Genomic DNA, 25,167 nt, shown 5'->3' on the forward strand with positions numbered 1-25,167 from the left:
CCAACACCACAGTCCAAAAGCATCAATTCTTTGGTGCTCAGCTTTTTTACAGTCCAACTCTCACATCCATACATGACCACTGGAAAAACCATAGCCTTGACTAGATGGACCTTTGTTGGCAAAGTAATGTCTCTGCTTTTTAATATGCTATCTAGGTTGGTCATAACTTTCCTTCCAAGGAGTAAGTGTCTTTTAATTTCCTGTCTGCAGCCACCATCTGTAGTGATTTTGGAGCCCAGAAAAATAAAGTCAGCTGCTGTTTCCACTGTTTCCCCATCTATCTGCCATGGAGTGATGAGACTATGCCATGATCTTAGTTTTCTGAATGTTGAGCTTTAAGCCAACTTTTTCACTCTCCTCTTTCACGTTCATCAAGAGGCTCTTTAGTTCTTCTTCACTTTCTGCCGTAAGCATGGTGTCATCTGCATATCTGAAGTTACTGATATTTTTCCCAGCAATCTTGATTCTAGCTCATGCCTCCTTCAGCCCATGGTTTCTCATGATGTACACTGCATATAAGTTAAATAATCAGGGTGACAATATACAGCCTTGATATACTCCTTTTCCTATTTGGAACCAGCCTGCTATTCCATTCCAGTTCTAACTGTTGCTTCCTGATTTTCATACAGGTTCCTCAGGTCAGGTGGTCTGGTATGCCCATCTCTTTAAGAATTTCCCACAGTTTATTGTGATCCACACAGTCGAAGGCTTTGGCATAGTCAACAAAGCAGAAATAGATGTTTTCCTGGAACTCTCTTGTTTTTTTGATGATCCTTGTACCAATATTAAAATTTTTTAAAGTTCTTCCTAAGGTCATACAGAAAATGGTTTTTATGACATCTTTAACATGTCTGGTGTTGGTAACCATATAGATGTCATTTATCTAGGAAAATATTAGCCTCATCATGAATTACATACTTATGTATTTATTTGTCTTTATAGACATAGGTTAATGTAGATGTCTGGAAAAGCTAAATTTGTTACACAAATTAGTGAATATGCTATTTTAATACAGGTAATTTTTGGTGATGCAATTATATAGCACTAAACACTTCCCCAGTGGCTCAGACAGTAAAGTGTCTGTCTATAATGTGGGAGACCTGGGTTCAACCCCTGGGTTGGGAAGATCTCCTGGAGAAGGAAATGGCAACCCACTCCAGTATTCTTGCCTGGAAAATCCCATAGATGGAGGAACCTGGTAGGCTACAGTCCATGGGGTTGCAAAGAGTTGGACGTGACTGAGCAACTTCACTTTCACTTTCAAACGGTTCAATCCCATTAAAACCCAAATGATTGAAGTGAGACATTCTACATAAAAATTTCTATCTTTTGTAACCCAACTCCTTAATCTCTTTTCACTTATCTCCTGGGGAAAATTTCAAATAAAATAAAGCTTAATTCACATGCCAAAAATCAACGTGTTTAAGGAACCAAATTCATAGTAACCTCTACCCTCAGCTCTAGTTTGCTTTAGTTAATTTTGAGTGTCTCAGTGTATATCAAAGTGTGTCAAGGATTCAATGTCTAAAGATTATTTTTCTATTTGGGACCATTGAGGCTTTTCAATTTTGTATAATCAAATTTTCTAAATATGTCCAGCACTAATGTCTTGGTTAAACTTTTTCAACTTAGTTAGATGGGGAAGAGACCATCTTCTATATACTGAAAGAGTGAAAGTGAAAGTGGTTTCTTGGTCACATCCGACTCTTTGCAATCCTATGAACTTTAGCCCAGCAGGCTCCTCTGCCCATGGGATTCTCTAGGCAAGAATATTAGAGTGGATTGCAATTTTCTTCTCCAATCTGTTGTATATCAAATATATATTTTTATAGCAACTATTCCACACACTAAAAGCAAGTGATGATAAGAGTACTTTTCAATAATATATCCATATCAGAAACATATAATAGAACATTGAAAAATGTCAGGACATAGATATTTACTAATCAGCTAGTACAGTCAAACATGTAGGATTATTACTACTTAACTTTTCATCATATAATTTTGAAAGGAACGTGATAACCACTTCATTCTGTAATGACAGTTTTTGTTTTGGAATATCTTCTTAGGGAGTTTCAAAATGACATTTAATGCTAAAATACTTTATGTTTAGTGTCATCTTTTATTTCACTTTAGAAAACTCCTCAGGGTACAAAATAAAAAATGACAGTGATGCTAAATTGCATAATAATGTGAATCTGAAGGCTAAGTGTTTTTGTGCTGCAAGGTGTAGGTTCTTAAAATATTTATTGTAAATTTCAATAATTTATAATTATCATGAATTGAGATTTTTTAAATTTTTTGCTATTTTTATTCTCAGACACTGTTAATGTCTTAATCATTAACTATCAATATCACATTTGTAACACTGTAATAGCATTCAGCCTTAGAATATTCTTTATTCTAACAAAATCTTTTAAAAATGTATCCAAAGTTAGAAAGATAATTACTCATCTCTCACTTTTTAATAGAAGGTGTCTTTCAGAGGCAAAACTGAAGAGAAGCTTTTTTTTTCCTAATGCATCTTCTAGAATTTACAGTTGACTTATCTGTAATCTGTGTTCTTGAATTAACAGTTGTTTTTGGCTGTTTCTCAAAAAGCCTGACCCAAATATGCATACCAAGTCACCTTCTTCCTCTCTATTTTGAGTAGAAGGATTGAAGATTCTTTGTGGGTCGATTTTTATATAATAAAGAAAGAAATAAAGAAAAAAAATAGATTCATAAGAAAAGGTGATGGATGGATTTTCATAGGACCATTCTAACTCGTATATGATTTCATCTACAGAGAAATAAATGTAAGGAGTGCTTCTAACCAAAGTACAAAACACTAAGACCTCTCATAACAATGAAAGGTTACTGCTTTTCCTTGGTTAATTTTCTAAGCATCTCATGAAACAGAAATAGTAGTAGTATCCAATGGAAATCCACTCCAGTATTCTTGCTTGGAAAATCCCATGGACGGAGGAGTCTGGTAGGCTACAGTCCATGGGGTCACAGAGTCGGACACGACTGAGTGACATCACTCACTCCTGTTGAAAGTAAAAATAGCACTTTGAAAATTAACCCTGTGTTTTTGTGCCATCAAACTTTGTGGGGGTAGCAGTGAGGATAGAAGAAAAATCACATAATTGCATCAGGACCATCACCAAGACAAACACAAAAATGAATCTGACTTCCTCACTTTAAAATTGTGGCATTAGATTCAGGTGGTAAAAAGTTGTGAAGAATAATTATAACATATTTTAATGCTTATCTAGGGGATGTTTACTGCACACCAGGTTCTAGGCTGTTTACAAAAGCATTTTTTTCTTATTTATTTTCTACAATTTCTACAAGATAGGTTATAAAATAACTAGAGAAGTCTGAATTAGGTCACACAGTAGATAGTGGCAGACTCCAAATTCAAACCCCTGCTATGTTCCTACTCTCAGCTTTTCTGGTCCCATTAATGTTAGCACCTTAAAAGGAACAAGTGACCTGGTCCAGCAATACATGCTAGACAACAGTTTTTAAGATTCGGAAGTTAAAGTACACATTTCTTAAAGGTCCTATCTACATAAGTACAGATTTCTGGCAAGGACCTATTCTCCCAATTCCATTCCTCCTTTTCTTCTCTTTTGGAGTAAAGGTTAAATTTCTGCTCTTTCTTTTCAATTTTTGTTTTCATTTTGAGAAATTTTATTTTAAAATCCTGAAAGTTCTAAAATTAATAAAATAATCACCTGTATAGCCACATAAAAACTAAAAAATATACAAACATTGTTATATCGTATTTGTTGTTGTTGTTGTTCAGCCGCCAAGTTGTGTCCGTCTCTTTGTGACCCCACAGACTGCAGCATGCCAGGCTTCTCTTTCACTAGCTCCTGGAGAATGCTTAGATTCATGTCCATTCAGTTAGTGATGCTATTTAATGATCTCATTCTCTGCTGCCCCTTCTCCTTTTGTCTTCAGTCTTTCCCAACTTCAGGGTCTTTTCCAGTGAATTGGGTCTTTGCATCAGGTGGCCAAAGTATTGGAGTTTCAGCTTCAGCATCAGTCCCTTCAATGAATATTCAGGGTTAGTCTCCTCTAGGATTGACTTGTTTGATCTCCTGCTATCCAAGTGACTCTCCAGATTCTTCTCCAAAATTACAGTTTGAAAGCATCAGTTCTTTTGTGCTCAGCCTTCTTTATGGTCAAACTCTCACATCAGAACATGACTACTGGAAAAAACCATAACTTTGACAATACTGACCTTTGTTGGCAAAGTGATGTCTCTGCTTTTCAATACACTGTTTAGGTTTGTATTTACTCTGTGTTATTTTAAAAAAGAAAGAATTACCAAAAAAAAATTAAAAATTGAAGTATATTTTGTACCTGAATTCCAGTTTTATAACTTATCACCAACCACATACACAGGGGTAGCTACTAAGAGGAATATAGTTCTCCCACATGGCTTACACTTATTTCAATAATCTTCCTTCTCATTTTTCCTTTCTTTTACAAGTCCAGGGACTGAAGCATACATTTAAATTATGGAATTGGGGGTTGGGCAGCTTTGGCATAAACTTAGATTGATAGGGTATGGCAATTTTGTATAGGATAAAGACAGCATCTCACATCAATGGCATAAAGATGGGCTTTCGAATAAATGAGAAGAGAACAATGGGTGAAAATATGGAAAAAGAACAATTGAGGGATTCATTTGGTATTTTTCTGAATTTACTGTTTTCCTTGCCATTGCATAAAACAATATGGTACTAAAATATGGCAGTCTTAGAAGAGTGCATGACTTATGTTAAACCCTTACAGAAATGAAATATGCATTTAATAAGAGTTTCATCAAGCAAATATGGATATCTCAATTAGTAGTGTTTCCAATAGATTTATAGGTAATATAGGCTAATTTTATATGAAAACTTTATTTGTATAACTAGCACCTTTTCATGAGCTTGTGACTTTCTATTTATGGCAATCTTCTTTAAATAATTAACACATTTTGTTTTGAGAGAAAACACACTAAATATGCATTTGGATACCTGAAAAGCCTTATGATGGTTCAAATTAATGCATATGTAAGAATTGCTTAACCAGGGGTTTTAATGTAAAAGGTGAAGAATGCTCTAGTTTTGGAAATTCTAGTTTTAAGGCACATGAAAGAAACTGTAACAAACTGGCTTCCTGGTGGGAGAAGTGCAATTTCAGTGTTTACCAACCTCAGCCTTCTAACCTCTGAAATTTAAAGGACCGCTGTACTATTTAATGCATTTTTATTTTCCTCAGTGGGGAAGTGCATTTTCCTACGATCAAGTCCAAGATTTCTAGCAAAATTCCTCTTTTTGCCCTCCACAAACCTGATATGTGTACACAGTTTATAAAAGACTGTATGAGGAAAGACACCATTCTTTGCACAGAAAGAATTGTGCCTTGTGCAGAGAAAAGTTGTTTTCTCTCAGAGAAAAATGTACCCACAGTGCTATGCTGCGTCATTCTCTGATCATAGAAGTCTGCCCTGCTGTTCCTTAATACAAATGACAGGCATTAATAACCATCAAGCACCAATATGTCAGGAAATATCCCAGGCATTATATTCCATTTAATCTTCAGAAGAGCATTCAAATATTTGTTCCTATCTTCATGTTTAGTTAAAAAGAGGGAGGGATAGACAAAGTTCCATCTGAACCTCTTTGGCTCTGAAATGAACTTTCTACCATAGTACTGTTTATGTGTATATGGCAGTTAATACCAACAGTTAGCCAACTTTGTATGAAAATCAATTTCTCATATTTAGTAATAACTAAAGTGGAAAAAGTGGTTAATATTTGCTTTAGAAAGAAAATTTTAAATCAAAAAAATAATGTGAGGTTTAGAATGAGGGCTCCCACACCAAAAACCAGAGTCTATGATCAAAAAGAGAGAGGTTGGACCATTTGATTAGGGCACACACAGACAAAAATTTACATTTTGACATATATCATTCAGCCCCAGAAAAAGGAAGATAATATGAAAGACACTGCATAAAATGTAACAAACACTGGAAAAGAATAAAGCTATAAGACAAAGTGGTGCTGCTAGAAGATACTTCTGGGAGGATTTGATAGAAATGCATCCTTCTTGTCTGGAGAATCCCATGGACAGAGGCGCCTAGCAGGCTACAGTCCACGTGGTCACAAAGAGTCAGACATGACTGAGCGACTCACACACACACACACACACACACACACAACACAACACACACACACATCCATCAAAACTTGAGTTGCCTGTGTTGACTGGAAAGGTAGATTTGTTACTGCTGAGCCAAGATTTCACTGTTTTTCTCTTCCAAATACTTTTCTCTAGGTTTGTTACAGGAGAAGATGTTAATAGTGGGTCTAAAATTAGTTTACATTTAGTCAAAGATGAGAGATTGGAAAACTTGTTCAAGGTCACGTCATAAGCAAGTGTTGGAGAGTCAGAGCCTACATTCTCATTTCCTCCTCGCTTCTCCTCTCCTCTGTCCTCTTGCATCTCTCTTCTCTTCTTAGTCTTTCCTTCAGACTTTCCTCCCCTGTATTCTCTCCTCTATCAACTTTCTATTTTTGAATATTTTTGATGGTAAGGAGAATAATACCCCTTTTGGAGGCATGGTTATTTTTCCAAAGTATTCTGACTTCTTGGACAATTGCTCCCACAAATACATTGTCTCCCTTTGAAAGTTCTCTTTACTGAATTGGCATCAGCACTATTTCTCTCTTTTGCTCAGTGTCCTGCTTTTTAAATATTTTACCAAATAGAAGGACTGGAGATGATTATCAAACTAGTAAGGAAGGAAGACAATTTTAAAAATAAATTAAGCAGTTTAACTAATCATAAAAATTAGGATGAAAACTATCTGTAATTATTAATTTAGAAGAAGAAAAAAGTAGAAGATAGAGTGACATAGGTAAAATTAAAGTGTACTAATGATAGCACATTTGGTCAGAAGTGAAATAAACTTTATTAAGAAATTTATCAAAATGTTATTAACTTTTTTACAATTTGTTTTATTAAACAAAACTATAGTCTAATGAAGGTAAAATAATTTATAGTGATATTTTCAAATTTTTGGTGAATTTAAAATCCAATTGACTGGAGGAAAGATAACCTTGATTAAGACATCAAAAATTACTCAGTGTTATATGGCACCCTTGCTGGGGACTTTGAGGGATAATGGATATATGTGTATACTACAACTGAGGTGTTTTGCTGTCCATCTGAAAATATCACAACACTGTTAATCAGCTAAATTTCAATATGAAATTATGTTTTATTAAGAAAAAAAGGAAAGCAACTACTATGATGATAAGATGAAACAAATTATTTTCTTGGTGTGATGAGTTAATTTTTGGTATTGATTTAGGCATGAATAAATTACTATATTTATGTGTATGAAATCAGCAAATATGCTAAGCATTTATCTTCCTTTCTTTCAGTTTCTTTTGTCCAAGAAGAGACATGATGAGAAGGATATGGTTTAATAAATTATAAATGCTATTTGAAAACTTAACAGCTGAGCTCATGAGAGTGTTTGCAACTAAACAAAGGTCATCAGAGATTAGAAAGAGTATATTATGTTGGAAATACTAAATGAAAAGAAAGGCAGCATTTTCTTTCTTTATGAGATATTTTATAAATTAATGCAAAGAAGGAAATATATGCTAATAACAACATATATTTTAATTAAAATACTTTCTCAATAATTTATTAATACAGACAATTCTAGAAGGCACTGGTTATGAATTTGTTTCCTTTAAACCAGCTCTCCATTCCACAAAATATATGAAGCTCATTTTTGGCAAAATATGAAGAGAATATACTTCATATCCTTATCTGTGAACCACTCCTGTTTCTATCTATTTACTGCCACTATTTCCAGAATTTATAGTTTCACATTCATCACTGTCTACACAATGTAACTGCTGTTTTGTAAAGATCTATATATTGCTGTAGCTCTAACTGAGCAAGTTTCCACTGTTACTTCTAGTTGTCTCCCTTACTTAAAGACTCTGGCTATTTATCTGTGTTCATACATAGAAACGGAACTATATTAAAGTGGAGGTTATTAGAGAGACACAGGATACCTGCTGTACTTGAATGAAGACCATTCTAGGAAATCAATTCAACTGCCAAATCTCCAAATTTGATATAGTGATGAAGCTAAAATTATCATGTAAGAGATGAAGGGCTTAAGAGCTGTGTTCTGGTGGGGTGGGAAATGGTGAATCTTATCCCCATAGATGTGGGTTAGAAAACGAATTCTTAATCTGTATGTCTGGACTGAGACCTGGGTTTCTGCAGTTCTAAAAATGTCCGAAGAACTACAAATGCTCGTGGAACAAAAGTGGAGGCGTGTGGCTCTAGTGAAATGGTGTTTTCCTGGGTTCTTGGTTTATTTTGTGTGGCTGTGAGAATGAAGAATATGAGGCTAAATTACATTATCCTGAACCCCCTGCCTTTCTAACTCTCTCTATTCTTACAATCGAATTCATAAACTCAGAACTCAAGCTCAGCTTTGACTGAACTAGAAGCTATTTAGACTAAATTTTTCATAGTACTCTAAAGATGAAAAGGCTCCTTTTTGACACACACCAAAAGAGATAATAGGAATCATAAATGATAGGTAGTTCATGAAGCAGTTACAGATACAAAACAAAGTACAGTTTTATATAATAGTTTGCTAAAAGGGTCACTGATAATGAATTTCATCCTTTTTTTTTTTTTTTTTAAAGCAAGACATTGGACAAACACAAGAACGGGTGGGAGCAAGACCATAGGTTTAACAACATGTACTTGGAATGCATTACTTTTATCTCTGGGTTTGTAGGATGTGAAGAAGTTCACAATCCTCCAAATTAAGCAAGGAAGTTGTCCTATGAATCTGCACAATTTGATTCTGTTTCATGTCCTGCCACTTGCTTCATCCATGGACTAGACACTGATACTCACTGAAACATGACAAAATACCCGCATGATCAAAATTGATCAAACTTTCTCTCTATTAGTTTATTATCTTTCTTACATCTGTGTAGAAACATAAGTAACAATGAATGCTTTTAAAATAAATAATTTTAACCTTTGTCACATCTACAGCTTTCTGCTCTATAGATAGTAACTTAAAACAATAGAAATATTAACGGTATCTATGAAGAATTTAAGGAAGCAGAAGAAAAAAGTCCAAGAAAGTCTTTGCATCATAGAAAATCAGAAAATATCTCTACAGAAAAAGTGGTTAAGAACTCAAGGACTGGTATCAAAATGCACTGATTCAAGTTCCTAAACATCAGTCTCTTTTTTGCTAAATATGCCACCTGGGACAAACAACTTGACTTCACTAGCTTATAATAACAGGAATTTGTTTCTCAGTATTATGAAGGTGATGATGATATACCAGTCTCACAGAGTTGGTCTTGGAGTTAAAGAAAAGAACCCATATGAAAAATGTTAGTAAAAAACTCCTCTATGGAAATGACTCAATGCATTTTGGGAGATAGCTCTTTACTATGACATTTCATTTTTTGTTAAAAAAAATTAAATGTAAGTAAAAGTCAGGGATGCTACTGAACATCCTATAATGTACAGAATAGTGCTCACTCACCCAAGCCACAACAAATAATCTTCTGATCTAAAATGTCAATAGTACCATTTTGAGAAATTCTGGTTTAATCTCAGGTTATTACCCTAGACCTTTTAGCAAAATATAATTTTGTTTGTTCAGGAAAATGTTTATGACTTCATTATTCAATTCACAAACTACTAAAAGGAATACATTCTTCTTTGACTATTTCTAAGAACATTTTTGAAAATTCATTAATAATTGATGTAGATTGATTTCTTAAAAAACTGGAAATAGAACTGCCATATGACCCAGCAATACCACTTCTGGGCATACACACTGAGGAATCCAGATCTGAAAGAGACACGTGCACCCCAATGTTCATCGCAGCACTGTTTATAATAGCCAGGACATGGAAGCAACCTAGATGCCCATCAGCAGATGAATGGATAAGGAAGCTGTGGTACATATACACCATGGAATATTACTCAGCCGTTAAAAAGAATTCATTTGAATCAGTTCTAATGAGATGGATGAAACTGGAGCCCATTATACAGAGTGAAGTAAGCCAGAAAGATAAAGAACATTACAGTATACTAACACATATATACGGAATTTAGATAGATGGTGGCGATAACCCTATATGCAAAACAGAAAAAGAGACACAGAAATACAGAACAGACTTTTGAACTCTGGGGGAGAACGTGAGGGTGGGATGTTTTGAAAGAACAGCATGTATATTATCTATGGTGAAACGGACCACCAGCCCAGGTGGGATACATGAGTCAGGTGCTCGGGCCTGGTGCACTGGGAGGACCCTGAGGAGTCGGGTGGGGAGGGAGGTGGGAGGGGGGATCGGGATGGGGAATACATGTAACTATATGGCTGATTCATGTCAATGTATGACAAAACCCACTGAAATGTTGTAAAGTGATTGGCCTCCAACTAATAAAATAATATTAAAAAAAAAAAAAAAATAATTGATGTAGATTGAATGTTTGTGTTACTCCATATTCATGTGTTGAAACCTAATCCCCAATGTGATGGTTTTTGTACATGGGGACTTTAGGAAGTGATAGGATCATGAGGGTGGAGTTCTCAGGAATGAGGTTAGTACCCTTATAAAATAGACTCAAGAGATCTCCCTCATCCCTCTGTCTGGTGAAGATACAGCAAGAAGACAGTCATCTATGAACCAGGAATGGGCTCCTGCTAGACATTGAATCTTCTGGCACTGTGATCTTGGGCTTTCTAGTCTCTTTAACTGTGAGAAACTTAACTCCTGTTGTTTATAAGCCACCGAGTCTATGATATTCTGTTATAGCAGATCAAACAGACTAAGCCAATAATATGCATAGTAATAAAAGGCAATGAAGTTTGCATCCCTGCTCCATTCTTGAGTGATCAACAGAAACTTAAATGTAAACAAAACCATTTAGTAGTCCCTTAAGTAAATCATAAGGCTTTTTAATATAATAGATATATAAATGGCACACCTCTTACCTTTCTTCTTAATTGCTTAGATTGCTATTAACATCAGAAGAAAGTCTGGCCTCTAAAAATAGAGCTACCATGTGACCCAGCAATTCCACTACTGGGCATGTACCCAAAGAAAACCATAACTCAAAAAGACACACATTCCCACATGTTCATTGCAGTACTATTCACAATAGCCAGGATATGGAAACAACCTAAATGTCCTTCAATAGAGGAATACGTAAAGGAGACATGGTACATACGCAATGGAATATTACTTAGCCACAAAAAGAAATGAAATTGGGTCATCTGTAAAGATGTGGATGAACCTAGAGACAGTCAAACAGAGTGAAATAAGTCAGAAAGGAAAAATCAAATACCAATGCATAGATGTGGAATCTGAAAAAAATTGGTATAAATGAACTTGTTTATAAAGCAGAAATAGAGACATGGTCATAGAGAACAAACATGGATACCAGGGGGAAAGGGAGGGTGGGAAAAATTGGGAGGTTGAGATTGACATATACACTAGTGATACTGTGCATAAAATAGATAACTAATGGGGACGTACTGTGTAGCACAAGGAAGTCTACTCTGTGCTCTGTGATGATCTAAATGGGAAGGTAATTTTTAAATGAGGGAGTGTAGTATATTTATAGATAAATCACTTTGTTATAAGTAGAAACTAACATAACATTGAAAAACCTACAATGACACTAATAGCAGGTTAAACATACCACACAATCATCAAACTAATTCATAGAAACAAACACAACCCCAATAGTAACAGAATTACCCGAAAGAGTAGTCAATAGATTTCCAGGTCTACATATCAAAATATTTGACCTGTTTTCTCTTTCTTTCCCATGAGAGTCTTACTAATCAACATTATACAAAGCCTAATGATTATTTTGTTAAGTGTTTTTCAACTCACAGTGAACATTGAAATCATCTGGGAAGATATTTTTTTAAAAAATCAGACCCCATCCATTAACAAGTGAAATGTGATTTTTTTTATACAGACAAGGTCCAATCATCAGAATTGTTTTAATGTTTAACCACATGCACTGTGGCTGAAAATCTATTGTACAAGTAGCTTCTGCTTTCTATACATAGGACAAATTAATGAGTAAGGAAACAAGAGATCTGTTGGTAAGCATTTGTACTGTTATCAAAGCAAAAACTTTGTACCTGAAAAAATTAAGCAAGTCAAGAAAACATCATTTAATAGAAGAGAAAGACAAGAAAGCAGTCTGAACTCATCCTCAATGAAATGAAGGGCAGGACAGTTTTTAAGATCTGGGGGTGCTGAGATTTCATACCATCTATATTTGCTAATTGACCTTACCAAAAGGAAAAGTAATTGTTCTCTTTTCTCATAAAGTAAACTTTATGACAGGAGGTAGTTTTACAACTTGAAGCAGGCATCCACCAAAGTGAAGAGTACTACTCTCCTATATAGACTGGCAATATAAGGTGTAGCAAAACCCTTCAAGGTGCATTTTTCAAGGATTCAAAGAAAAGGTTCCTAGGACCTTAGGAAAGATGCTTCTGGGATGTGAAACTGTCAAGACTTAAGGAGCAGAGAAGGAATCTCTGTTTTATTTGTTTGCTTTTAAAGTAAAGGCTTTAAGTAAAAGGAGGTCAGAACCTAGAGTCAGGAAGAAGTTTATCTAAAGATTAATCAAGACTAAAGGAACATTATGACTATCTTGGACACAGGAAATGACATTTTCTTCTCCTCAAACCGTGTTTCTCAAACTTGACTGCACATTATATTCTTCTCAGAGTTTTATAAAATGCTGGTGTCTGGGTCAACCCCCAAAGATAACCAATTTAAATATTGACTTGGGCATCCCAATTATATTTTAATGATTATAATATATAGCAAAAATTGAAAACTACTATCCCATGGGAACTGAATTTCCTTGAGAGGTTATAAGGTATGAAATAACTTCATCTCAGAATTTCGTCTTCAACATAGCCCTGTTTATTTGTATACCAAACATCAAACACAAAAATAGCAAATAGATGAAAGAAAGAGAGAGAGAAGGAGGGAGGGAGGAGAGAAGAAAGGGAGGGAGGAGAGAAGAAAGGAAGGAAGGAAGGAAGGAAAATTATTTTTACTTTATCCCAAATGAAAAGAAAAAAAGGATTGATTTTGCCATGCCAAGGACTGAAAGTTAAAACATCAGGATTAATGAGTCATCAACACAAATTTTAAATTATTTTTTGATAAGCCAACTGAGGCAAAAATTTTAAATAAATTTAACTTTTCTATGGATTATTTTCTTCTGATTTATACCTGGTCCATTTTTGGGTACTTTTGCCTTATTCCTGATCTCATAGGCTATTTCTTAACACTCTATTTTTTTCTCATTCAGGCTATAATTGTCCTCTGTTTACCCCATATTTTCTTATTTTGGTGTCAGAAATGTTAATTACCTCAGCTGGTAACCTCATGTGTGATAACGTGCTAATGGAATCTGTATAGTGTCTTTTCTATAGGTACTGTTTATACAACTTTACTTTGGTTTTCCTAAAAGCAATCCCCCAGGCTTTGCTGTCCAGATCAGTGAATAAGTCTTCTGGTTGTACAATCATCACAGGGAAAAGGGAAAGCAGTATCAGGTCAGGTTGATGATTGATATTTAATTTGGTACACATGTTTGTGTGTGTATGTGGCCATTTATTCTATTAATTCCATTACTGTACTACATAAATTCCTGTATTGGCCCCTAACTTCTGAAGGTTATGATCTCCTTTGAGAAACTAATGAAGGTTTAGAAGTATCTCAGACAAGTGCAAAGATACCCAAATACCACACAAAACTTTGCACGTAACAATATTCAATTATTTACTGAAATCCATTCACATACTCTAGAGCTAAACGACTTCATTAATAATCTTTTATAAAATGAAAGGGAAATCAATATCAAAGTCACTTAATTACATCAATTTTAAACAAAGAAGATTCTCTGATCTTAATAGTAAATTTAAAATAAACATTCAAATGACAATTTTATATTTACTTATCTCACATAGGTACAGATTAAATTCTTGCTGTACTAATGTATTTCTTAAAGTTGTTAAATATAAAGAATAAAATAACCTCAAAACTCTTTAGCATTTTCAATCATTGTACATAAAAGAAGAAGTATATGAAGAAAAGAACAACTTTACTGATACTCATGCACTTATTTTTGTACCCTTCAATTCATTTTGGTATTCCCATTCCTGTAAAAGGATATTACTTTCTTTTTTCTTTTTTTAGTTTTTTGCTTTCTTTTGATATTTAGCTTCAGCAACTGTGTTTGAGAGGTTAGAAATCTCAGAGACCATGTTGCACTGACGCTCTGGATCATGAGAAAGCAGGTGCAGTGTAGTGTATCACGACAGACTGAAATGAAATTCCAGCCCTGTGAAGGTAAATTTTCCGGCCTCACTAACACAGATTGAAATAACTCACTGTTGACTGCTGCTGCAGAAAGTGTCAGTCTATATCTCAGACTATAGCTATCAACCACTCTGTACTGGTGCCGGCAGCAGACACACAGAGATTCCAGAGTAACAAGAGGAAATGAATGCATTTCCCCAAAGTAACTTAGAAAACTTAAACAGCTTTTGAGTCTCCCCTTTGTCTGCTAAAATTTCTTGTCTCAAGGCCAGAGACATTTCTATTTGCTAGATTAGGTAGAATATGCCTTTTGGAATGTACTAGCTTTTTGCTTTTTTCTTCCTATTAAAATCGAGTATGTATTTATGAACTTATTTTAATATAGGGAAACAACCTGAACAAAATAAAAATGCTTGTCAAATTAGAATTTAAACAGCTAAAATTTGGTATGTGTGTCTTCTTTTCTGTATTTCTGATAAATTACAGTGTAATTTTACTGATTACTTTCAAGTAAGCAAGAATTAGTCATCTCTAAGAAAGAAAATTTCAATTCTTTATAATTGACTTCTAAGAAAACTTAAAGCATTAAACTAGTGTGTGGGAGCCAATTCTTACTGGAGACAGCTCTTACTGGCCCTTGAGAGCCAATTATACACATATCATCCCAACTCTCTGATCAGCTGTGTCACTTTAGTAGTTTAAAATGCACCCTAATAGGAGTACTTAAGGCATAGAAATTGTCAAGACTCCAAATTTCTCTACCCCTCCCAAGTTGTGGATTAACCATTTACCAGCATACTATAGACTATCATACTATAGTATAGTATGACATATTCTATACTATGTGTAGTATCATATAATATACAGTAGCCAGCATAGCCATATGACATTTATCAAGTCCTTCAGATAAATGTCAGTAGATGCAGGTGATTACAGGTAGAAGGCTGCTATGCTTTCTTCTTCTACTACTTTGCAACCAGATGATATGTTACAGTGAAAGCAAGTCTTAGACCTAACTCTGGCAACTGCTTATGAGGTAATAAGGAAAAAGTAGTGATATGACCAGTTCTTTGGCTTAGTGGAGACCTCACTCTGTATCTACAGACACTCTTCCAGAACTTTCTATGAAAGACTTGCTCCTAGGGGAGTACATCAAGACGGCAGACATCTTCGAACTTCTAATAAGTCAAATGAGACTACAAAGTCCTCCTCATTAAAGTGGTGAAAAGACAATAAAAAATTATACACTTACAGTACTGCTCTGAAAATGTTAATGTCTTTCAAGCCAATCACATATCTTAAACATTATTCATTCAGGTCTCAGAAGAAAATTATTCTAAGCTCTCTTATGCTCATTAATAATTTCTTAATGTAGATTTTATAATGATTTTTGAAACACTTAAGTAGCTTCTGCTAGAACACAAATTAATGGTGGAGTGATATGCACATATATCAAGCTTTTCCTAATAAAATGGTATTGTTTATTACCTGGACAAACATGGTATGGTGTCAAAAAGTCTATATTAAAAAAACAAAAAATTTTTCATGATAGGGAATTATTCTCCATGGTGTTCAAACATGCCATGTTAGCTTTTGCTGTAGAATATCTTTTCAAAGATGTTTGTACCATGAACAGCTTTGGATGACAAAATTAGTTTAACCCTCCAGGGCAGAGGGCAGACTTGTTTCCTGAATAGGATAGTGAAGATAATGTTTCCCTTAGGGGCAAAGTTAGGACAGGTTTTCCAGGAATCTGCTTGAAAAATTGGCAATTTCCTTAAATCAAAGTTATAATACATATAACTCAAAGATATAATACAAAGCCACTTTATGTGAAATATCTGACAACCTGATTCCACATCACCCCCATGGGATTTGAATGGCAAAAAGGGAATGAGAACATGAAGCTCAAGCTTGCTACCCTTGTGTGTGTTAGTTGCTCAGTTGTATCTGACTCTTTGAGACCCCTTGGACTATGGCCTGCCAGGTTCATTTGTCCATGGGATTCTCCAGGCAAGAATACTGCTATACTGTGAATGATAATGTTTTTTATTCTGGCTCTACACACTTTGTGTCTTCTGCTAGCACCTGTGAATCTATATTAAGTAAACTCATTAGTTTGCATGGAACATGAAATCTCAGATCCTTCACAGGTTGTAGATAGATAAGTACAGAATCTATGATTTTATCACAATCCATGAAAACCAATCAAAATTTGAAGACATCACATTTATAAACTAATTGTAAGTTACTAATTATATTTCTCTTGTGATATTAATACTATATGGAGGAGGAAATAGCAACCCATTCCAATATTCTTGCCTGGAAAATCCCATGGACAGAGGAGCCTGGCAGGCTAGAGGCCATGGGGTCACAGAGAGTTGTCCACGACTGAACAACTAACATGTACATTAATACTATAGAATCTAAATAATGTATAATAATAATTATAAATTAACTCATTACATTTGTCTATAGTCTTAAGGACCTTATATAATAATGTTAATTATTCATTTGTCTCCATTTTAAACATTGTAATATAAAGAAATTTTGGAAAAATGTAATATATATAATATTGACACTAACTTATTAAACTATGCATTGGCAAGTTTAAAATGCATCCAGATGTGTTGGTAGACACTTAAATATAAATTTGAAAATATTCAGACATTTAAGGTAATATTTGTTTTATTGTATACATTTAACAATATTTCCACTGATTTTATATGCATATAAATAACATGTACTGGAGAATTCTTCAAGAGGTGGGAATACCAGACCACCTTCCAAGCAACAGTGAGAACCAGACATGGAACAACAGAACTGGTTTCAAATTGTGAAAGAAGTACATCAAGCCTGTATATTGTCACTCTACTTATTTAACTTATATGCAGAGTACATCATGAGAAATGCTGGGCTGGATGAAGCACAAGCTAGAATCAAGATTGCTGGGGAAATTTTCAAAAATCGCAGATACACAGATGACACCACCCTTATGGCAGAAAGTGAAGAGGAACTAAAGAGCCTCTTGATGAAAGTGAAAGAGGAGAGTGAAAAAACTGGCTTAAAACTCAATATTCAAGAAAGGAACATCATGGCATCTGATTCCATCACTTTATGCAGATAGATGGGGAAACAATGAAAACAGTGACAGACTTTATTTTCATGGCTTCCAAAATCACTGCAGATGATGACTGCAGCCATAAAATTAAAAGACTCATGTTTCTTGGAAGAAAGGCTATGACCAGCCTAGACATCATATTAAAAAGCAGAGGCATTACTTTGCTGACAAAGGTCCATCCAGTCAAAGTTATGGTTTTTCCAGTAGTCATGTATGGATGTGAGAGTTGGACTACAAAGAAAGCTGAGCACTGCAGTATTGATGCTTTTGAATTATGTTGGAAAAGACTGTTGGGGGTACCTTGGACTGCAAGAAGATCCAACCAGTCCATCCTGAAGGAGATCAGTCCTGGGTGTTCATTGGAAGGACTGATGCTGAAGTTGAAACTCCAATACTTTGGCCACCTGATGCAAAGAGCTGATTCATATGAAAAGACCCTGATGCTGGGAACAATTGAAGATGGGAAAAGAAGGAGACAACAGAGAATGAGATGGTTGGATGGCATCACCAACTCAATGGACATGAGTTTGGGCAAGCTCTGGGAGTTGGTGATAGACAGGAAAGCCTGGCGTGCTGTGGTCCATGAGCTTGCAAAGTGACTGAGTGACTGAACTGAACTGAACAGTGTTTTCATTAATAACTTTTGGAACTGACTAAGATGGCCACCAGAATCACTGCAGATGGTGATGCAGTCATGAAATTAAAAGATGCTTACTGCTTGGAAGGAAAGTTATGACCAACCTAGATAGAGTATTAAAAAGCAGAGCCATCACTTTGCCAACAGAGTCCGTCTAGTCAAGGCTATGGTTTTTCCAGTCGTCATGTATGGATGTGGGAGTTGGACTATAAAGAAAGCTGGGCACAGAAGAATTGATGCTTTTGAACTGTGGTGTTGGAGAAGACTCTTGAGAGTACCTTGGACTGCAAGGAGATCCAACCAGTCCATCCTAAAGGATATAAGTCCTGGGTGTTCATTGGAAGGACTGACGCTGAAGCTGAAACTCCAATACTTTGGCCACCTCATGTGAAGAGTTGACTCACTGGAAAAGACCCTGATGCTGGGAGGGATTGGGGGCAGGAGGAGAAGGGGACGACAGAGGATGAGATGGTTGGATGGCATCACCAACTTGATGGACATGAGTTTGAGTAAACTCTGGGAGTTGGTGATGGACAGGGAGGCCTGGCGTGCTGCAATTCATGGGGTCACAAAGATTCGGACATGACTGAGTGACTGAACTGAACTGAAGATGGCCTTAAAATTCTCCTCAGCTTGATTAAAGTTTTAACAGTCTTCCTGCCTATTGCTGTTGTGTTTGCTCAGCTGTGTCCAATTCTTTGTGGCCCCATGGACTCTAGGCTTCCAGGCTCCTCTGTCCATGGGATTTTCCAGGCAAGAATACTTTAGCAGTCTATCATTTCCTTCTTCAAGGGATCTTCCTGACCCAGGGATTGAACCTGTGTCTCTTGCATCTTCTGCTTTGGCAGGCAGTTTCTTTACCACCATGCCAACTGGGAAGCCCTTCATCCTGACAATAAGTCCCTTATCTCCCTTTTCTTAGAGTATTTTCTTCAGAAAATTTGCAATAGTAAATTATTTCTCTGCCTCTTTGAGAGGTGAATGCTCTTTCAACCTCTTTTTATTTTATTTTATTTTTCAACCTCTTTTTAGTTTTATAATCCAGGAGTACCTTTTTTAAGAACTTGGGAGCCATCCCTTTGAAATGTATTCATGAAAAATAGGGTCTTTCCATGAAAAGATGCTCAACATTACTGATCATCACGAAAATGGGAATTCATAATCTCAATGGGGTATCACTTCACACCTGTTAGAATGGTTATTATCCAAAAGACAAGTGATAACAAGTGTTTGTGAGAACGTGAGGAAAAGAGAACACGTGTGCCCTGTTGGTGGGCATGTAAATTGGTACAGTCACTATGGGAAACAGTAGGAGGTTCCTCAAAAAATTAAAAATAGAACTATCATATGATGTAGCACTTCCACTTCTGGGCATTTATCTGAATAAATTGAAAGCACTAACTTGTGAAATATGTATGCACCCCCTTGTTCATTGCAGCAATGTTTATTTACAGCAGCCAAGATATGGAAGGAACTGAAGTGTGCATCAATGGATAAAGAAAATGTTATATATTGTAGAATATTATTCAGCTATAAACATAATGAAATCTTGCCATTTGCAACACTATGGATTGATCTTGAGGGCATAAAAGTGAATAAGTGAATAAAATCAAGCTTGCAAACACAGAAGCTATATTGGTAATTGCCAGAGGCAGAGGTTAGGAAGAGAGCAATATGGTGAAAGGGAGTCAAAAGATACAAATATCCAGTTTTTAAATAAATAATCCATGCAATGTAATACACAGCATGGTGACTACAGTCAGTAACACTAGGTCACATATTTGAAAGTTGCTGAGCATAATTCTTAAAAGTTCTCATCAGAAGAAAAAATTTAACTGTGTACGATGCTAGATGTTAACTGGATTTATTGTGGTGATCATTTTGCAATACACACAAATATGGAATCATGTTATACACCTGAAATTAATTTAATGTTATATGCTCACTATACTTTAAAAAAAATTTTTTTTTAGAAAACTTAGGGCCCTTATCTCATCTCAGTGGGAGGGTAGAAGCCTTACTTCTGTAGTGCCAATTAACAAACAATAATGACCTAATCACATTGACCACCTAATCACATTGACAACCTAATCACATTGACACCACAAAAGTCCTCCAGTACTTTTCCACTAGCTCGTTCTAGAACCTAAAATCTCTGCCACCATTTGTTTCAAGAGTTTTGAGTTCAATCTCTCTCAATCGTAATACTGTAGCCATGAATAAAATCTTCTTTGACTGTTTAATTTATCTAACACAATTCTTTTTTATCAGAGTTCAGTAAAATAATATTTTTCTTTTTAGTCACTCAGTTGTATTCGAATCTTTGCAACTCCATGGACTGTAACCCACCAGCTCCTTTGTCCATGGAATTTTCCAGGCAAGAATAATGGAGTGAATAGCTATTCCCTTTTTCAGGGAATCTTCTCAACCCAGGGACTGAACCTGGGTCTCCTGCATTGTAGGTAGATTCTTTACCATCTGAGCCACCAGAGAAACTAGCTTATTCTAAAGTCATAAGAAATTATAAATATAATTATGATAGGTTTTCTTATTAAAAAATTAAAATATTCTAAAAGACTAAAAAGTAATGTTAATAAATATGTGAATTTTTAGGCCCATAATCTACTTTAAGTCCCTAAAAGTGTAATATGAGTTAGTTTTTTTGACAAGATCATCATTAAAGAAAAAAAAAAAAAAAAAAAACAGGAGAGACAAATTACATATGGAGGAAAAACAAGTTTAATTTGTTTAAAATTGCAAAGGGGGATTCTGATTTTTATGCCATTCCATTAATAAGATCAAAGAAATCATAGGAAGAGAAGTTAAAGTCTGATTAAAAGATAGGGAACAAAGAAAAAGAATAATTAGGCAATTCTCAAGGCACAAAGAATTTGCCAATGGGGTGCCCAAGGGATCAACACAGCACACTATAATTCAACATATCTCTAAAACAGCTGTAACTAAGAGGGAAATTTATGCTTTAGCTAGTTGGGACTCTGTGAGATCACTTTCTCTGGAAAGCCTTTAAAAAGTTAAATAATTAGTTTTGGGGAAGTAAATGAAATTCAACCCCAGAGTAAAGTATGTCATAGCGAAATGATCAGCTTAAGCTATTTATACTCACTTGTAAGTTCTAAATTAGTTGTAACCTCTCAGAAAATTGACCTGAGTCATCTCAAGAATTCTCAATCAAGACATCTCAAAGTGAAATAGAGCTCATTTATATTAACAGTCCAAGTACAAGAGAGTTCATCTTTCACTGTGACAGCCATGGCCAAGTGACGAGGGACAGGCTGAGTCTGATAGATTAATCCTAAAGCTGTTGGCAGCTTCTATTCTACTACTAGATGTGTGTGTGTGTGTGTGTGCATGTACGTGTGCGCCCACGCGCGCATGTGCTCAGTTGTGTTCGCTCTTTGCAGCCCCATGAACTGCAACTTACCAGGCTGCTCTATCCATGGGATTTCTAAGGCAAGAATATTAGAGTGGGTTACCATTTCCTATTCCAGGGGATTTTCCCAACCCAGGGATTGAACCAATGTCTCGTGTGTCTTCTGCATTGGCAGGCAGATTTTTTACCACTAGCACGACTTCTGAATCCTCATTCTACTTCTAACCTATGTTCTAAATTTGCAAAACCCTCTGACATTTTTAAAACTCTGAGAACTAGACCTGACTACCAAAAGATTTCCTAATTAGCAAAATAATAATGGAACTAGTGATTGGGACTTACAATCCCCAAGACAATTTTTTAACATTAATTAAAACTGAGTACTTGAGCCTTAACAGACATGAAGCAATCAGCCTCTAATTTTGCCTCCTGTCTTGTCATTTGGTTATCTGTTGATCAGGACAAATTAATTTGTATTCTAATTCAAATAAAATGATATAAATGAGATGAAAATATTGTAAATTTCAAGGAGGGATGAAGGGAAAGATTCTTAAAAAAGTGAAAAGTCATTTTTATTTTGGCTTAAGAAAAGTGCTAGAATGTTGCATCTGTTGGAAACAAAACTAGCATGCTTCCATACTCTGGTACTAAATAACTAAACAAAGCAAATGTTACTTTAAATTTTTTTAAAAACTTCTCTTACTGAAGAAAGTGGTATAACATAAGTTGTAGGACTTTAATTTTTGATCAAGGAACATGTACTTTTGTATGAGAAATGGGATGTTGCCTTTAAAATATAAAACATATATACAAGAAAATTGTTTCCATGTTCTTACTAGAGGTTTAAGAAAGGGGAATAATCCTCAGCTCCCCTAATAGCACTAGACTTGGGTGTACTCTCCTCCCAACCCCAAATGGAAGATTACCTTGGGCTATGGGGCCAGTAAGATCATCAAAAGTAGTCATTCAATTGGCAAAAGTAGTATGATTTGGCCTAATAGCTGCTTATTAAGGATATGGTATAGAAGAACAGTATGATAAGCATAATAGCACAGGAAATAGTAACAAAGGAAGAAATGATGTGTGTCATCCAGAAACTTGCCAAGAAAAGGGAACTGACTTGAAATTCCAAAGGTAGTGCAGGGTGGGATTTCAAACTAAATATGAAAGATTCTTCGTGAATTTCAAATTCTAAACAGAGGATGGTACTATATAAGTGTTTTAGGATGAAAAAAAATACATCACAAGTAGCTAACTGGTCTCTAAAATATGTTTTCATTACAGAAAATCCCTGTCAATAGGTATGTTTTTGATCAAAATCTTTGAGTTGGATTTTCCACTCTGTATATTATGCTTTCAATGATTCAAATTTTGGTTGTTTGGTCCTCAGTTTTTGTGAAGAGAAACAAATGCTTTTTCAAAGAGTTTGATATGGTGACAGTGAAGAAGAATTTTTCTCTGTCCTTCTAGGTTCTTCTGGCTGAACTAAGAATTAAATTGATATGAGAAAGATTAACAGGAAAAATCAAACAGAAATATAGTAGCATGTTTACATGGGAGAAACCCAGGAAAACAGACCAACTCAACAAAATGGCCAAAATTCTCACCCTATATACTATCTTCAGTTAAAGACAAATAAACACGTTGGGGGTAGTGGTTTGAAACTTCAAACGGAAGGAATACAGCTCACATGGAGATGGAAAAGCAAACATTTGGTAAATAGATACATTTAGCAATTTCGAGGCCATGCAGAGACAGAGACACAAAGTGGACTCATCTCTAGGTACAGTCGAGTTTCCACACAACACCTAGCCCTTATTTTTTGCAGATATCTCTGGGGATAATTTTATTCCAGGAGCAGGTCCCCCATTCTAAACTCTTTTAAGCCATTAAATGGGAAGGTCAAAGTTTCTTTTTGAGTCCTTTGGGCTCTGACTGTTTTCAACATGAAATAATCCTCATACCAAAGAGACATTTTTTTGGGGGGGGAGGGGACGGGGAGGTACATTTTGCTCCATTACAGTGGCCTGATGCTATTATAGCAATAACTCATTCTATATTTTCAGACATCTTGATTAGCTATCAAAAAAAAAAAAAAAGTTCATGTCATATGTCTGCCATCTCACATCCATGTTTTTTCTAGCTCTTAAAAAAAAATAGCTGGCATTAAATATAATTCTATGTCTGGAAAAAATTTTCCATTGAGACAAATGAGAGGAGATAGCACATTTTGCTACTGAAGTTTGAATAAAAAGTCAACATGAGCTGATTCATCTTTATTTCCTATCTATAAAAGGAAAGAGCTAGTGCTAGGATAATTAGCCTCATATTAATAATTTGGATCAAAAATATTATGCTCCTAAAATTTTCATAAACTTGAAGCTTATTTTCTTAAAAAAGTTGGGCAATTTTCTTTGTACAAAGTATATATTGTGTAAATGAAAGTGTCACATCTGAGATAATTAGGCCAATCACTGGAATAAAAATATTTTCTCCAGGAATAGTTACTAAATTGAGGTTTATTTCAATTTGCTTGAAATATTTGATCAATTTGTTACCTATGTAGTTTATTTTGTTAGTTTAAATTAGACGTGTTGTAAATGAGAACCACATCAAGCTAATTAATTTTATTGGAAATTAGCTTTCAAAGGTTAGAAAGAAATGAAAAGATATCTTTTTATAATGAATTCATATAGCATGTCCTTTGCTCCTTCCTTCATAGCATGGCCTTTTGCTGACATTTCCAGAAGAGGAGATATTCCAAACACTCCAGTTTTACTTAGCTAAGTTTCTTATTTTAAATAGCCAAGCATTTTGACATAAACATGTCCATCACTGTGTTCACTGAGGTTAGAAGAAAGCTAGAGATCAGAGAAGAAAGTAGTTTGAAGATAAACAAAATTGGGACCTTGATGAAGAGAAAGAAGTATGAAAAAGTGGAGTAAAATTGAGAAAGGTCAGTTATTGAATCCATGTTGCCCTACTTTCTTAATAATGTGGATTTTATGTAATTTAATCTGTGCACAACTAATAAGAGTCAACAATGGAAAACATTAAGAGCTGAAATGTAGTGCCGTATTGCAGTAATATAAAATCCTAATTAATTCTATGTATCCTTAATATTTTTTTTTCAGTTTTGCAGTCTGTTTTTATGGATTTCTATCTTCTCCCTCATTAGCAAGTTATCAGCAGTCAGTTCTTTCTGCTAATGTGTCCCTGCCTTTAACATTCCTATCATCTTCTAATGTTTTGTTTTAACTGTACTCACAGCTCAAACATTAGATAATAAATTATCATGACCTTGGCTTATGTATTTCCTTGTAATAAACAAAATTCTGCACATATTCTATATTCTATTTTTTTTTTTCTGTTAACGTTGAGTAGATTAGGGTTGGCTTGCTGATTACTAAATACTCAGAAATATTATTATAGTATTATAAACAATAATATAAATAATGTTATAAAATAATACTGCTTTAGACTTAAATCATTGCTAAATTTTTGTTAAAGTGAGAATTAAGATGCTCTGAGCTACCTGTGTGGATTTTAGTTCATGAACTTTGCAGCAGCTTTTAGCTAATCTATGTCA

This window comes from Muntiacus reevesi, chromosome 6 (assembly GCF_963930625.1).
Source record: "Muntiacus reevesi chromosome 6, mMunRee1.1, whole genome shotgun sequence".
In the NCBI taxonomy this organism is placed as follows: domain Eukaryota; kingdom Metazoa; phylum Chordata; class Mammalia; order Artiodactyla; family Cervidae; genus Muntiacus; species Muntiacus reevesi.